This window comes from Protopterus annectens, chromosome 8.part0 (assembly GCF_019279795.1).
Source record: "Protopterus annectens isolate FY-2018-M chromosome 8.part0, PAN1.0, whole genome shotgun sequence".
NCBI classification, from domain to species: domain Eukaryota; kingdom Metazoa; phylum Chordata; order Ceratodontiformes; family Protopteridae; genus Protopterus; species Protopterus annectens.
In genome coordinates this window covers 435,773,155-435,788,571 of record NC_056741.1, presented here as the reverse complement: position 1 = coordinate 435,788,571, position 15,417 = coordinate 435,773,155, and the positions used below count along the sequence as shown (strand labels likewise).

The window sequence follows — 15,417 nt, the reverse complement described above, 5'->3', positions numbered from 1 at the left end:
TTGGTCATCAGTAGATCAGAAACCTCTATTGACAGTTAATGGAATGAAGTAGCAGACAGTTCTGTTTAGCTAATGTGGTTACTTGTAGACTTTGCAGTTTTGTTCTAAGATGGCTTTAGTTTGGCTAGCTGAAAGAAGTTTAACTAAACCTATGGGTCAGTTAATGACTCTTATAGGAGATTAAGGAGTAGATATGTCTGAGCTTATGTACCTAGTCTTGTTGGAGTGCTCTTTTATAAAGTGAAACCTCTTCCGTTTGGTTTTGGTATTTGAACTGCATGTTGGATGTACTGATGGACTTTTAATCTGTGCTCATTTAGTAACCACAGTAGCTTTAATGGTCTTGCACACTGCAGCAATGCCATAATTGTGTTACTGATGTGTTATGGGTTACCAAGGCAAAGGCACATTGGATGGCAGTTGAGAGGCCCATCATGGGTGGGTGTCACTAAGATGAAGCAGGCTAATCTCAATTGGAAGTGTTTTGTCATCTCTGCATGTGGGCGGTGTTCTGTGATCATCCATGAATTGAGTGGACATGAGCATTAGGATGGACAAGCCCCCACACATTTTTTTTGGATGAAGCACTATGTTAGTAATGCAACACATTGCTGTGTAGCCGCATAAATGGACAGAAGGCAGACCACACCCTATGCTGCCTGTCATGTAGAACATTGTGTATCTGACATGTCAATGATGGCAGAGTAGGTAAGTTGGATTGTCTAGTACTTGTCTCCATCCTAGGTCCTGGGTGAACTTCACCCACTTTTTAGAGTGAATACTTAGTCTTGCCCGTAAACAATGTTGTGCTAGTTAAGTTACTATTACTAGTTACTTTAAGTGAAAGCAATATATTACTATTTCTTATAACTTTTCTAAAAAGTAATATATTACTAGTTACTAACTAAAGTAACTAGTTACTTTTGTGTTACTTTTACATAAGTATAGTTTATCAATTCTCGTTTTTAGATTTACTGAAACAGTACTTGTGTGTGAGGAATACATGCTTACTGCACATGAATACGAGTGTATTAAAGTTGTATACACAGTGTTACAATAATGATGAATAGCATTTTACAGTTTACAAAGTCCCACAGACTAGTCTTTATAATCAGAGTCACAATTTAATACTTAAATCAATGTACATACAGCCAGCAACACAAGACTGTAACAAGTTACAACCCATCAAATTTTCAACAACATACATTAGACTAATCTGCTAAAACTAATGCTGAGGACACAAAAATGCTTACAGAAAATGTAATATAGATCTAACGAAGTCAACGAAAATATCACAACCTAGCAAGCAACCGGCACTCTCAAGCAAGCAGAAAAAAAATCAAAGAAATACAGTACAGTATGAACAACTCAATTTTCATGTGCTACACTTTTGTTTTTCCTCTGCAGAAACATACCTTATGTTTTTAGAGTTTGAGTTTTGAAAAAGAAGATACAAATAAATTCTCTCTCTCACCAACCTGAGAATAAGTAAAACCAAACAAGTCAAATAGCTAAACTGGTAACCCTTACTTCACACTCATGCACTCAGTCAGTTTACAGCAAATTGCACATCCTCTCTCACACACACAGTCTGTTGCATGCATTCACTCACTCTTTTCTGTCTCCGATCTCTCTCACACACACACTCTTCAGCTTTCATATATGCATTCACTCACTATTTCTTTCTCCGATCTCTCACACACAGTCTCTTTACATTTTACAGCACAATGCAAAAACACTAATAGACTTCTGCTAAACAAAGCAATACTGTCTCACAATGAAAGTAGAGTTTGCATTAATGCTTTTCTGCTTTTGAAACCTGCATTCCTTGAAACCCACACCACATCCAAAGAAAATGCATCTGGCCAGTGGCGGATAAAGATTACCTTTGGTCTGTTTTCAAATCATTGGCCCCTTGCACACAAAACAAGAAACATACACATGTTCTTTTCTTTGATACACATTCCTGACTTTATTAAATCATATTCCTTGTATAATACAGCACACTTGTTATACAGAGCACATTATAAATTTCTTGTTTGAACATTTTTCCAGTAGGCTGTACTGTAGGCAATGAAACAAAATGCATGAACCAATAATGACAAAACTGCCCAGTTCAGAACATTTCCATCATAAATGTCTACTTCCACACTCACACTACGTGCACAGCTTCTTGCACTTATTTCAGGTTTTTTTGGGGGGTGGGGGACAAAAGGCCAAAACCCAGGGACACATTTTAAACATTGCTTGTATAATTTTGGAAAGTTGCTAGAATAAAATGTGTTACCACCATGCATTTCACTGGCAAGTCTTGAACCCAGAATGCTGTGCACTACAGTCAAAGCAACATACCAGTATGCCAAATTAATACTATGTAAAATGACCAGATATCACCAGAAAGTGACAATAATACTAATATACATTTTACAATTTAGATTCCATGTGTTATTTATGCAATACCATATTAATTACATTTATTACATTATATTTCTTATGTATATTTTATACATTATATGCTTATTCATTTTTAATGTATATCAAGTTGGTTGCAGTATTCTCTTAGTGATTTAGTTATATACATATATTAGTCTAAGCTTATTATTACTATTTTTCTTAACTGAATTTCATGATGAATTTTTGTATATGGAACTACGATGAATTTATTTATTTTTATTTATTTTATTTTACATTTTGTTGGCCGGGCTAGTCAAACTGGATAAATTTCCATTTTTAGTAGAGGCCCAGGGAGAAAAGCTCCAGTATAACACAAGATTTAATATACAATTTTATAACAAATAAAGTATAACAAATAAAGTAAGAGGTATTTGGAATAAAAAGAGGATTTTAAAAAGTACATTATTATGAAGGTGAGTATTAAGTAATATAACATCATGCGGTTGTTTGATGAGAGATACACTAGAGTTCATTGTTAGTTAACATAAATGCCTGTGGATATATATTTTTACAATAACAACTTTTAGTATCCAGAGGGGTATGTAGAGTATGATTGTGTAGCCATGGGCAATAAGGGGATATTAACAGGAAAGGTAATAGATTAATCAGGGTTAGTGCAGGGACATAACCAGTGTGATTTTAGGTGACTTTTAAGCTTTAGTTTAAAGAGTGCCAGTGAAGGAAGTGGAGTTAGATCAGTAGGTAGAAGGTTCCAATGTTTCCCAGCAGTATTGGTGAAAAGGCCATCACCTGACAGGTTATTGGACTTACTTATGCTGGCAAGTAAGAGCGTAGGGAATTAAGATTATTATAAGGGGTAATTAGGTTAGCAAGTATTGGAGTATTATTTGGTTGGTAAAAGATTTTATGAGCTATGGTAAGTTGGGAAAGAGCACGTTAGGGAGTTCAAGCCAATCTAGCTGCTTTAGATTCAGACAATGGTGTGTTCGAAATGCATTACCAGTGGCAAATCTGGCAATGTTGTTATAGGAGTTTGATAGTTTGAGAAGATTATTTTTCTTTAGATTAGATTAACCTTGGCGCCAAACATTTAGTTATGAATTTTCAATTAATGTATACAGTAGAATGCATCAATTCATTTTTATGGTTTACAGTAATATATTGGAGCAGCTAGTTGTTTATATATGATAGAAACAACGTATTTTATCAGTTGAACATTTTATTATGTGCATGTCTTTTTAAAGAAAAAATGTTTGGCGCCAAGGTTTATATTTAAGCACCAGCATTCTGTTACTATTACATTCTGATGAAGCCCAATTTTGCTGGGTAAAAGCGCTTAACATTTGTATTTTTGAACGTAATAAAGTCTTCTAGGTCATCGGAGTATTATTGTCACTTTCTGGTGATATCTGGTCATTTTGGTCATTTTACATAGTATTGTTTCAGTTCCTGGACTATGCTAAATCAGCAGTTTCCTGAAAGATAGGAAGACTGAAACTTAAATAGCTATCATTTAGTGAATTCAGTTCTCACTTCTCACCATAGCTCTTATCACAAAAAGCCTGGACAAAGCCAACAAGGGGGGGATACAGCCCCGAAAGAGGGACAAATTTCAAATACTGATCTTATAAATTTAGAAAATTGCTAGAATAAAAGGTTTTGTTTCCATTTATTTTCTGAAGAATATGAAGTTTGAAATTCAAATGCCTGTCATTATTTAATGAATTCAACACACACACACACACACACGCACACACACACACACACACACACATGTATTTATCATATGGTAATCAAAATGAATGCAGCTACTGAAAAAAATGGTCAGGGACAATTTTGGTTGTTATCACTATACCTTTTTAAGACATTCAACCACTCAAGTCAGGTTATATTTACAGACTATGGTAGCAATAAGACAGCATCCACACTTGCTTCTTACCAAGAATCTCAAGAACCTTGTAATCCTTTGTGCGGCCTCATTCCTGAGTGAATGAATAATATGCATCTTACTCATGAAGTTGTAATAAAATCTAAAAAGCACTAAGACATCCTCAAAATTTAACATTGTATATGGTATAGTTAGTGGTCCTGTGGAAATGCATTTATCTGAGCAGTAATATTAATTTGTTACAGTATTTGGAAGTAAATGAAGAAAGGTACAAGAAAGAAGAAATCAGTAGTATGTTGGCCTTTCCTGAAGGGCTAGCAGATGAGTGCAAGGCTGTGGACTGGATGTATAATACAGAAGGAGGGAGGGAGGGAAGTCAAAAGGCACAAAAAGTAATGCTGTTATGTGAAGTACAGGCTGGGAATCTGTAGATCTGTGGTCAGCAGCAGACCCTAACATCCTCTGTGTCACACACAGCCATATACAGACACGTCATTTATGCACATTCACACACATGTGAAAACAGACACACTCTCTCATATTTGCAGTCTTGTGTGTATTAGTACTTTCTATATCAACATGAATCTATAGGCCCTATGAATTTTCAGCACATAGTTCTGAGATACAGACAAACTTTCTGTTTCACATGGTTCTGTATACTCTGAGACTTGTTAGAAACAGTTATGAGACACACACATGCACACATATACACATGCAAAGCACACACAATCACAGATGTGGACTATCTCAGTAAAATACTACCTTGTCACAAATTATCTATATAGAGGATCATTCCTGATACAGCTCTGCCACAGTACTTCTCAAAAGTGGGTGAGTCAAAAAGGCTTTGGATGTTATGTGCTGCAATCCTATGATCTGGGTAAAAACAGAAAATATGCTGCATAAAGTTACATGTGCCAAGCTGAAACTGAAGATCCCCACAGGAAATACGTATGCTTTCAACACACACACACACACACACACACACACACACACACACACACACACACACACACACACACACCTTCGCTGAACATAATTCAGTAAAAAATAAGGTTTCCTTACTGAAATTTCATTATTCAGTTAAATAATCCTTCCCGTTCGGAGTCTGCAATTTCATTCAGTTAAATAATCCCTTCCCATTTGGAGTGCATGCAGTTAAATAATCCCTTCCCATTTGGAGTGCATGCAGTTAAATAATCCCTTCCTGCTCACAGAGCATTTGAACAGCCAGAAATGTGTGCACAGTGTGAGCTCCTTGAGCTCAATTCTGACAGGCTGGTAGCCCTGACGGTGCTAATGCCATCACGCACGTGATGACATCAGCTCACAAAGTGTGAAAAATAAAAACCAAAGAGAAAAAAATTGGAAATTATGGCACCCCTTGCAACGCAAAAAGTAATGCACATTTGCATTACTAAAAAAGTAACTTATTACTATTACTGCATTACTATATTGAAAAGTAATGCCTAGTATTACTAGTTACTAAAAATGTAATACGTTTCAGTAATGCGTTACTTTTGTAACGCATTACTCCCATCACTGCCCATAAATGAACCTGAGACTTTACAGTCTTGAGTGCTCACCATCTCCACTGGGGGAAGAGATCCACAGTGGTTGTGAGTAGCAATGGTGCTCCCCACTGGCTGCAACAGAGATGAGGGCACTGCATCTAATTTGGCTATAACCAACACAGCACAGCCTTACAAGGGTATTTGACACCATTAATTGTAACATTTGGTTGATATTGCTTACCCGATTGACCTTGTGAAATGTATGGAGGCACATACTGCTTCTCTGTCTGCATCCATGTAGAGGACTTCAAGTATAGTCACTATCCCGACTGGCAGTATTGTCCAAGTGTACCTGGGCAGGCTGAATAGGAGGAGTCTCTTCTACCCCTCATCATGATCAACAATGATGTTCTACTTCTCTTGGCAAGGCATCTTGACAGTGATCTTGTCCAAGTCATGGTTGTGCAATCACAGCATCCCTGCCATGGGAGTCCTTAGCATCCTATGGATGCTAAAGGGAGTGGACCCAGGTTGCGATTATGTAGTGGTATATTGCCCACATGCAGGAGGAGGCAACTGCATATTTAAAGACCCCCATCTCTACCTCCTATTTATATGCCGCCATCCATCCAGTGTTGCTAACCATGTTATTGTATCCCTAGCCACCTGTGCACATAAACACTCCACTGTTCTTCATCCTGTATGGTAATACATAGTGATGGCTGTTGCCCATACACTGATTAGCATAGCCTCATTAATACTGTCGATATTTTGTTCTGTTTGTGCTGTCACTGTGTGCTCAAGACCCATAATTCTGGACTAGATATTGTCACTTTACCTGCTCTGCTATGTGTGACTATCACTGTTGTTGGGTTGTGACTGCTGCTGCTTTCTCAAGTTCAGCACACCGTATAGTGATGCTGTACCTTCCGTGCTGGTCATGTGTACATGGTCCAGTTCTACCCAAACTGCTTCCTTAGGATCATATTATGTAACATGGCACTTGCTAGAAGCATCCTGCAGACTGTGGCAGGGTCCTTCAGTACCTGTGCAAATGTAGGAAGACAACAGAATCCAGTTTTGAGCTGGCTGCACACATGCTGAGGGTTGTTGCTTTACTACCATTTAGCAGCAGTGTGTGGATTTTGTATCATTTACTGCAATCCCACAGCAGTCTATAGAATTTATATGGGAATTATTAGCCTCTGTTCTTGCAGGTATAAAGCGTCACTTGTAATCCCCCCTTCCATTATGTTAACCATTTCTGTATAATCTGTTTGGGCATGCTATATAGCCATATACATTCCTTTAGCCACAGTGCCTGCCTTTAAAAACCAAATAGCCCTCTGCAGTTGTATTGAATATGTCTACTGAGGTAAATACCTTGCCACTGTGTAAACATTTATTTGCATTTTGTCTACTGAGGTAAAGCGCTGATCAACGAATGACCACTTACAGGCTCAGCCCTGGTGACATACAAATGGTACAATTTAGAATGCGAACAGTAGTAAAACTGTGGCGCTTGGACAGTACTAAATTTGAAACAGTTGATCTACTTTAGTTAACTGTGCTTATTTATGTGGCATTTGTTTACCGGGAAAGTCCATCTGGGTAATGAGGCACCCATTTTCAGTGGAGGCCCAGAGTAGAAAAGCTCCAGATGCATATGGTTAACAGAATGAAAAACTAGACAGACCTAATAAAGTCATAACATTCAAGCAACACAGTTTGTCAGAATGAAAACTTAACCGCCATAATAGAGTTGTAGTGTTCAAGCATAAGTTATATGGAAAGGAAAATGTAGCATTATTTACATAATGATTATCATAAGGATTATTAATATTCTAGAGGTCATGACATATGGTAACAGATTACATTGGTGAAGGCATAGGATAGTACTAGTAGAGAAGGATAGGGTGTGATAGAAGGGATAGTAGAAATAGATGTGGAAAAGGTAGGAGTGTAACCTCAGGGGAGTATGTGTAGAGGAAGGGATGGTAGGGTAAGTTAGTAGAGAGAGTAAAGGTAGAAAAAGGTACAAGTACCTCACCATGGGCTCATACAGGACCAAATCCAAGCTTTGTTGAAGTATTCTTTCACAAAGGTTTTGAAGGAGTGTAGGTTAGTAGCAGTTTTGATAGCTAAAGGAAGTGAGTTCCATAGTTTTGCCACAGAGCAGGAGTAAATGTTTAGGCCTGGGATTTTGTTAGGTTTATAAGCTGTGAGGAGATGTCGGTCTTCAGATCTGAGATGGTTATTTGGGATATAAAAGTTGATTAATGGGCTAAGAGCAGGACAAGCTAGTGGGTTGTGGACGATTTTGTATACCATAGTAAGCTGTACATTTTGGAGGGGAGTTCAAGCCATCTTAGAGAATGTAAGGCTTTGGAGGGGAGTTCAAGCCATCTTAGAGAATGTAGGGCTTTACAGTGATAACTTTAGAGAGGTTGCATTTATGGCAAACTTGGCAGTTTTGTTATAGCAGCTTTCTAGCTTTTTTTTTTTTTTTTAATACTGTTTTATATGTGTAGGTCAAACTTGAGATTATCATCAATTGTGACACCTAGTATTTTCTGCTGTTGAATCAATTCAATTTCAGCATTGCTGGCTGGAAAGATTTTGAAGTTTGTTTTGTTAGAGCTATGGGGTTTGTGAATGAAGTGGAGCAGCTTTGTTTTTTGTTTAGTAGGAGTTCAGCTTTGAAGAGGCATGTTTCTATGGAAGAGAAAGCTTGTTGTGTTATGTGTTGTAGACAGGACCAGCCTTTGGTCAACTGGTGCCTTAGGCAATAGGTCTCCAGTGCCCACCAACACCACCCTGTGCCCCCATCTTGGTCTACCTACACCATCCAGAGTACTAGAAAAGCACCCCTGTTATAGCAGCACCCTAGGTGGCTTCCTAGTTGGCCTATGTCTAAGGCCAGCTATGGTTGTCGATAAGTTAATGTGCCTGATACGCAGGTGATAATGAAGTCATCTGCATACTGGATTAGAGTGCTTTCACAGGAGGATGTATACAAGTTATTGATGGACATTTAAAAGTAATGGACCAAGGATGGATGGATCTTTTGAGGTACACATGTGGAGGTGATGTGATATGGGGAGATAGAGCCTTGCCATTTTACTGCTTGCTGCCTGTCAGCTAGGTAGCTAGAAAACCACTGAAGTGTGGAGGAGGATAAACCAATGCCAGTGTCACGGGATTTGTTGACGGAATCCATGAAAGATAAGGCTGTTGAGGTGCTGTGTGCAGGTCTAAAGCCATGCTGAGTGTGGGAAAGTAAGTTGTATGTGAGATAGTGGAGAAGTAGGTACACACATTAATCTAGAATCTTGGAGGGGGGGCAAGATTGTAATAGGATGAAAGTTTGGGATATCAGTGGAGTTGCCTCCCTTCTGTAAAGGGATAATGTGTGATCTTTTCAATAGGATAGGGACATGTGATTCAGCTATGGCTCTATTAATAGAGATGCTAACAGGTAATGCTATTGCCTTTGCAACAAGCTTTAGGTATTCTGGTGGGAGGTTGTCTGCTAAGGTTGAACAAGATTTTAGTTTTTTTTTTTTTTTTTTTTTTTTTGAGATAAAGGGATGGACTGAAAAGTTAGCTGGGGGTGGTTTGTTTTTGGTTATGAGTGAGGGGTTGTTTGTATATGTGTAATGCCTGAGGTTTGTAGAGGTTAATATTGGGGGTATTAGTAGATGTAGTAAGTTGCGGTGGATGAGTTGGGTTTACCTTTAGGTTGTATATATGGACTCTATATAAAGTATGTGAATGGTGGCTGTTCAAAGAGGTGGTATATTGGGGTATGGATTGGGATTACTTTTATTTCTTGGGCTTTAAGTAGTGACATTACAGAGGGACAGAATTTCATAAGGTTGTTTTTGTTATCTTAAATGTAGGAATAGTATGACCTTTTGTCATGCAACATTTGTCCTTTTTTGTTTGATTGCGGAGTTGTCTGTATGACTGAAATTTATGTCATTTTTCATTGGTGAGCCATGGAGCATGGTTATTTTTTATACTTTTTGTTTGCTGAGCAGCTAGGGAGTTAAGAATGCTTAGGGAGGTGCTGTTGCATTTCATCATTAAGGGGAAGTCTTTTAAGGATGGACCAGTTTTATAGTTTTTAGAAATTCGTTAAATAAGTCTTTGCTGAATTTTTGTAGGTTGCATATAGTTTTGAACTTGTGTTGCTTTGTGAATTGAGTGATAGCCTTTGAGTATAGGCTGGTAGGTTGGGGAGTGTGCCTGAGGGTGTAAAGTTAAAAGGGTTCGAGACTAGTATCCAGTCCAGGGTGGAGTGTTGGAAGTTACTTATTTTTTGCTGTATCTGGTAGGAGTATATATAAGTGGACTAAAGCCACAGAGGTTTATATTGTTTGTCGAGTGGTATGAGGTTAATGTCTGCCAGTCATGTTAACATCCCATAGGATAATGATTTAATTTAGTATTGTTTCAGATATCTAGGCTAGAATATTTTCTAGAATGGGAATATTTTTCCCAGGAGGGATGTAGAAAACAACTATGCAGATGTTAGATGAGTTGGGTTTTAGAAAAGTTAAAAGGATTTTGGCTGTGCAGAAGTTTGGTGTAGTATTTGAGTATGGGGAAATTATCAAGTTGTCAGGGAGAATTAGGGCTATTCTGACACCTTTTTTATGTGTTCTGTCTACTCATAATGCTGTAAGCAGGGGGAAATTTTTCAGTATATTTTATTTCTGGTTTTAGCTAAGTCTCTGTAATAGCAAGGCTGTCTGGGTTAGTGTGTGCTAACCAGGCATGACAGAATGTCAGTTTATTGCACATGCTCCTGATATTATATCTGGGTTAGAGTGTGTTAACCAGGCATGACAGTGTGTCAGTTTATGGCACATGCTCCTGATACTGAGTGATTACATTTTAGTTTTTATGTCTGTGTAGTAGGAATGGGACATGGGTTGGGGTGAATTGCATAGGTTCATACTAGGCTATCTGCCCTGGGGCATTTATTTTTGTGATGAGGTTCAAGTCCCTTGACAAGTCCCTACACAAGTTTAAGGCTGTGAAAGAACATCTAGTTGTTTTGGGAGTTATACGTAATTTGGGTATTTGTATTAGTTTTAGGTTGTAGTGGTTAGTATTGAGGACTTTTTAGGGTGGGAATAGAAGAAGATCAGTATAGAGATCAGTGTTGGGGTTATTTGGGAGAAGCTTGTGGTGGAGGGATTGAGTGGTGATAATGAGGTAATAGTTGAGATTTGCTTTTGTAGTAGTTTTGCTGAAGAAGTTCTTAGGGTAGAAAGGAAAAAGAAGAAAAATGGGAGATATGAGTAAAATAGCATGATTGTTGTAGAGTGAGATGGCTTAAATGGAAGCAGAGGGGGAATTAGGGCTGTTGGAAGTGAAGCAGTTATAGGGGGTTGAGTACAAGTGAAAATACTGTGGAATAGTAATGTAGAAAAAGGGGTGTGTGAATATGAGTGAGGTGTGGAAGGGAGACGTGTAGTTGGAATCGGATGGAGTTTGCAGGAGGTGTAGTTAAAGGAAGTATAAGTTTATAAAAGAAGAGTGGTAGGTTGCCCTAGTATCTCTGGAATGTAAGGAATAGATGGATATTAAAGGCTAGAGTGTAATGATGTAGTCAAAATAAGAAAAATGAGAGTTTATTTGGAAAAAGAAAAGGATACAATGTGGAATAGATAGCTACTATTAGGGAGGGTGTGATTATAAATGGATGTAGTGCAAAGCAGTATGGGAGGGAGAAAGATAGTTGGGATTGGGGCTAAAAAATAAAAGAAAAGACAAGGAAATAGAAAATAAGAAACCAGAAGTGTATGTATAGAAGTAGTAAGGTGATTTGGGGAGGACTATGGAAAAAGAGTCACAAATGAAATGTGCATGTAGGAAGTATAATATTAGAGTAAGCAGGTTGGGTGGCAGCTCTGGTAGGGAAGTAAGCTAGGCTGAATAGAGTGGGCTTCCCACCCTCAGCTCAATTTTATAACTGAGAACAATCACTTTATAACCAGAACAAAGCAATTTACAAAGGGGTGCAAGTAAAACATGTTTTCTGTCATTTCATGAGACTAAATGCCTGACATATGCAGTATAGTTTACTTGTCAAGCAAAAGGAGACAGTGGCCAACTTAGCAAGGGGTCCTTCTATTTCACAGAGCAGGCATGGATTTGACTGAAGTTAATAAGCAGCAAGGTTCTTCATGATCAATATGCTTACATGAAGCAATGACAAAAGTAGCTGTAGGGCTTTGTGACAGAGCTCCTGCAAAATCGGGGTCAGATGTAGTGACCGCCGGCTCTGCTCTATGAAGGAAGATAGTGACCGAGTGTAAGAGACAACACTCATATTGACATAAAAGGATGCAGGCAAGGTAGTAGATATATTAAGAAAACAGAGGTCCAGCATAGGAGTTCAGTAATTTTTGAAATGTATGTAATATGGCCTAAGTTTTGGTACTGACCTTATGAATTTGAGTCAGAATTGAGTGTAGACCGAGAGATGAATGAGATGTGCAGGGAGAGAGGGAGGGACTGCCAAACCTTGAGAGCAAGGACTGAGGAGCTGTGCAGCTTGGATACAGGGCTTTACAGTGTGGGTCCTACTCCGGATTGGCTTTTTGAGTTCACAGTATGGAGTAGATGCAATGGAGTTTTCATGCCTAGTGGAAATGGGGTGTCCTAGAGAATTTATTTGAAGGGTAGGAGCCCAGAAGGTTTGCCTTGCCCAGGAATGGCAGCCATTTATCCTTAAGTGGAGTGCAGTGGTAGTGCTCGTCAAGCTGTGGTGAACTGGTAATGAAGCAGATAAAGATTCTAATGGCTAAACTTCTAAACCCCTGCCAATGGTCTTCTTTCCCTACTATGAGATACCATTGGCTAACAGTTAATCTCCAGATAGTCTCCTAGTATCATCTTTCATTGTGATAAAACATTCAGGGAAGATGGCTGTTTTATTAAAAAAAATTTTACACGCTGCATAATGAACTGAGCCAGGGAAACTCAAGATTCTTAAGTACTGGCTGTGATTTCCTTTAAGACAGCAGTTCAGCTCTCATGTTTCGTAAGGATTCACTTCCAGAATCTAGTTTTATTTCTTCCATACTAAGGAGCCTTTCTGTTTTATTTTATTTTACAGCTAAGAAAAATGCCAGCTCCTTCAGAATTGGAAAAGGCAATGGAGTGTCTCCTCATTGGCTATGATAATTATGCATCTGGCAAATTTAGCATGTCAAGGGATGAATTCAAAAAGATGATAAACACTGAATTTCATGCATTTACTGAGGTAAGTAATGTTCTCTTCATATTAGCATTCATAAATGCTTCCTCTTGAAATTCGAACACTCAAACATTCTAAACAATTCAAATTAACTTTAAAAGAATATTTCAAAGGACAATGGATCTGCCACTGCTCAAACCCACCTTGATAACACTCTGCAGATGAATGTATTCCTTTCTTCTCTCCTATACTGTACTGTCATCCTCTATCACAAATTGTAGAAAATTATACCTTACTCAAATGTTGCAGCTTCTACTAAGATTTTTAAATTTACTACTAAAAAAAATTGCTGATGTTGACACCAAGCTGCTTTGCCACATTTTGCTTGTACAATATTTGTAAAATGACTAAATGTAATCAGTATAATACTGGAGCTTTTCTCCCCGGGACTCTGCTGAAAAAGGGCTTTGGCTCAGTCAGACATTCCCGGTCAACAAATGTAAAATAAATGTTTCATAAATCTTATGGGATGGGAGTAATGTCTTAAGTGTCAATGTGAGGGCTTAGTTTATGTAGTCCGCTGGAGCTGTGGGTGTAGGTAACTATGCTACTCGTAAGAATTCAAGAATACCAAGCAAAAGGGGTTGGGAGGCGGAAAGTTAGATTTCTACATATGTATAGTGATTGCCTGTAATAACCTATGTGAAATAGATGTTTGTTTTCTTACTGGAATACTACTATATGGATTTAGTGAGACAGGTTACAGGCTGTTAATTCATGTCCTCCATTATGTTTTTTTCCATGTCTTTCTCTTTAGAGACAGAATCCTAAAGCACTGGATGGACTAGTCAGAAGTCTGGATCAGAATTCGGACAACAGGATACTGTTCACAGAATTCTTGAATTTTATTGCTGGTTTGGTAATGTCCTGCTTTGAATTGTACTGCAAGAGCCATCAATTAAAGTCAAGCTCATAATAAAAAGGTCAAAGAAAGACACATAATAAGCTGACTGAAAACTTTGATTTGTGTAAAAATGTATAGCCATTTTCATCTTTGTGTAAATAACATTTTGCATCATTGACAAGTAAGCATTTCAGTAAGAAACCCACATGCACACAAAAAGACTATCAGTATTATAATGATCTTCTCCTTTGACTTGAATAATTTTAATGCTTAGTGTCAAATTTCTTCTTGTGGGACAATGTCTCCTTGAACACCTGGAAATAGTCTCTGAGTGAGCATTTGTTCTGTGGGTTCTATATTTATATTTTTGTGGCTAGGGCTAATTTGATGTCAACAAGTTTCCGTTTTGTAATGTGAAATAAAAAAATGAGCATTTCTTTCATACATGTGTATTTGCCTTTTTTCTGGATGGGGAGGATTCCATGACAGTTTAGTCTGCTTTGGATAATGTTACTGTAGTGTTACTGTAGTATTCCTTAAGTGTGCTTGTATATTGTGCTGAACTCCAGCATTTAGAACACTGAAATAGAAAACGAGATGCCTCTTTTCAAAAAAGTTACAGATGACCGTGTACCAGGTCAAGCCACTCAACTTTTCTGTTCCACGTCATGAAAATCTGCAGGTACTGAAAGCATTTTCTGCTCATTCAAGTTTTATAAGAAAGAAGAATTTACTGCCATGGCTTATGCACACTTGGCAAAGCTACCAGGCACAATTGCAGTGTGTATGCACATGGCTTTACAGATCAACACAGAACAAACTGAGGTGTGTAGAGACAGAAGCATTTAGTGCTAAAGCTGCAGATTATCTGATGATTATTAGCTATCGCAAAAATATCCATGTTAATTAACCTTTTTCCTTTCACAGGTCCATTGTGTCATGCATGGGGAAAAAACTGTACCTGTTTGTACTTCATTTTGCTGTTTGCTATATTTATTACTGCTTCTTGGTAGCCTCACTAAATTGATGACAGTGTTCTACTGAATCGCTGCTTTATTAGTGCTGTCTGTTACTATTGTAATTTGTGAGCTATTGTTTCAAAGCGATCTACTGATTAACTATATTTCATTGCTATCTACTGCAATTCATTATGGTTTAACTGCATTTTAATGCATTTCGTTGCTGTTTAACTGTATTTTTACATACTGCAAGTGCTATTCTTTTGACTATAAGTGATTAATCTGTGCTTCACTGTGAGATTTTTCTTACTGAGTTCTTAACCTTAAAATTGAGTAGCATAGTCTAGATACAGGTCTGCAGTATCCAGAGCTTCAGCTGCATGGTTTTAAACCCTTTTTGAGGTATTCCAGCTATAAGTTAACTGTTTGTTTTTTTCTGAAAAAATTTCTAAACTTGTTTTCTGCCTTTCCTGTTACTAGAGTAGTCCAGATACAGATTTGCTGTATCCAGGACTGTTTTG

General features: G+C 37.9%; 1 long non-coding RNA gene across 1 annotated transcript in view; it reads left to right on the top strand.

Annotated features, from left to right (window-relative positions):
- LOC122808856 overlaps nucleotides 1-14,379 on the top strand; it is a 44,083-nt gene extending 29,704 nt beyond the window's left edge. The window contains exons 2-3 of the long non-coding RNA XR_006365836.1: nucleotides 12,953-13,099; nucleotides 13,851-14,379. This is a non-coding gene — a long non-coding RNA (uncharacterized LOC122808856). The remainder of the gene's footprint in view (nucleotides 1-12,952; nucleotides 13,100-13,850) is intronic.
- Nucleotides 14,380-15,417: the final 1,038 nt, after the last annotated feature.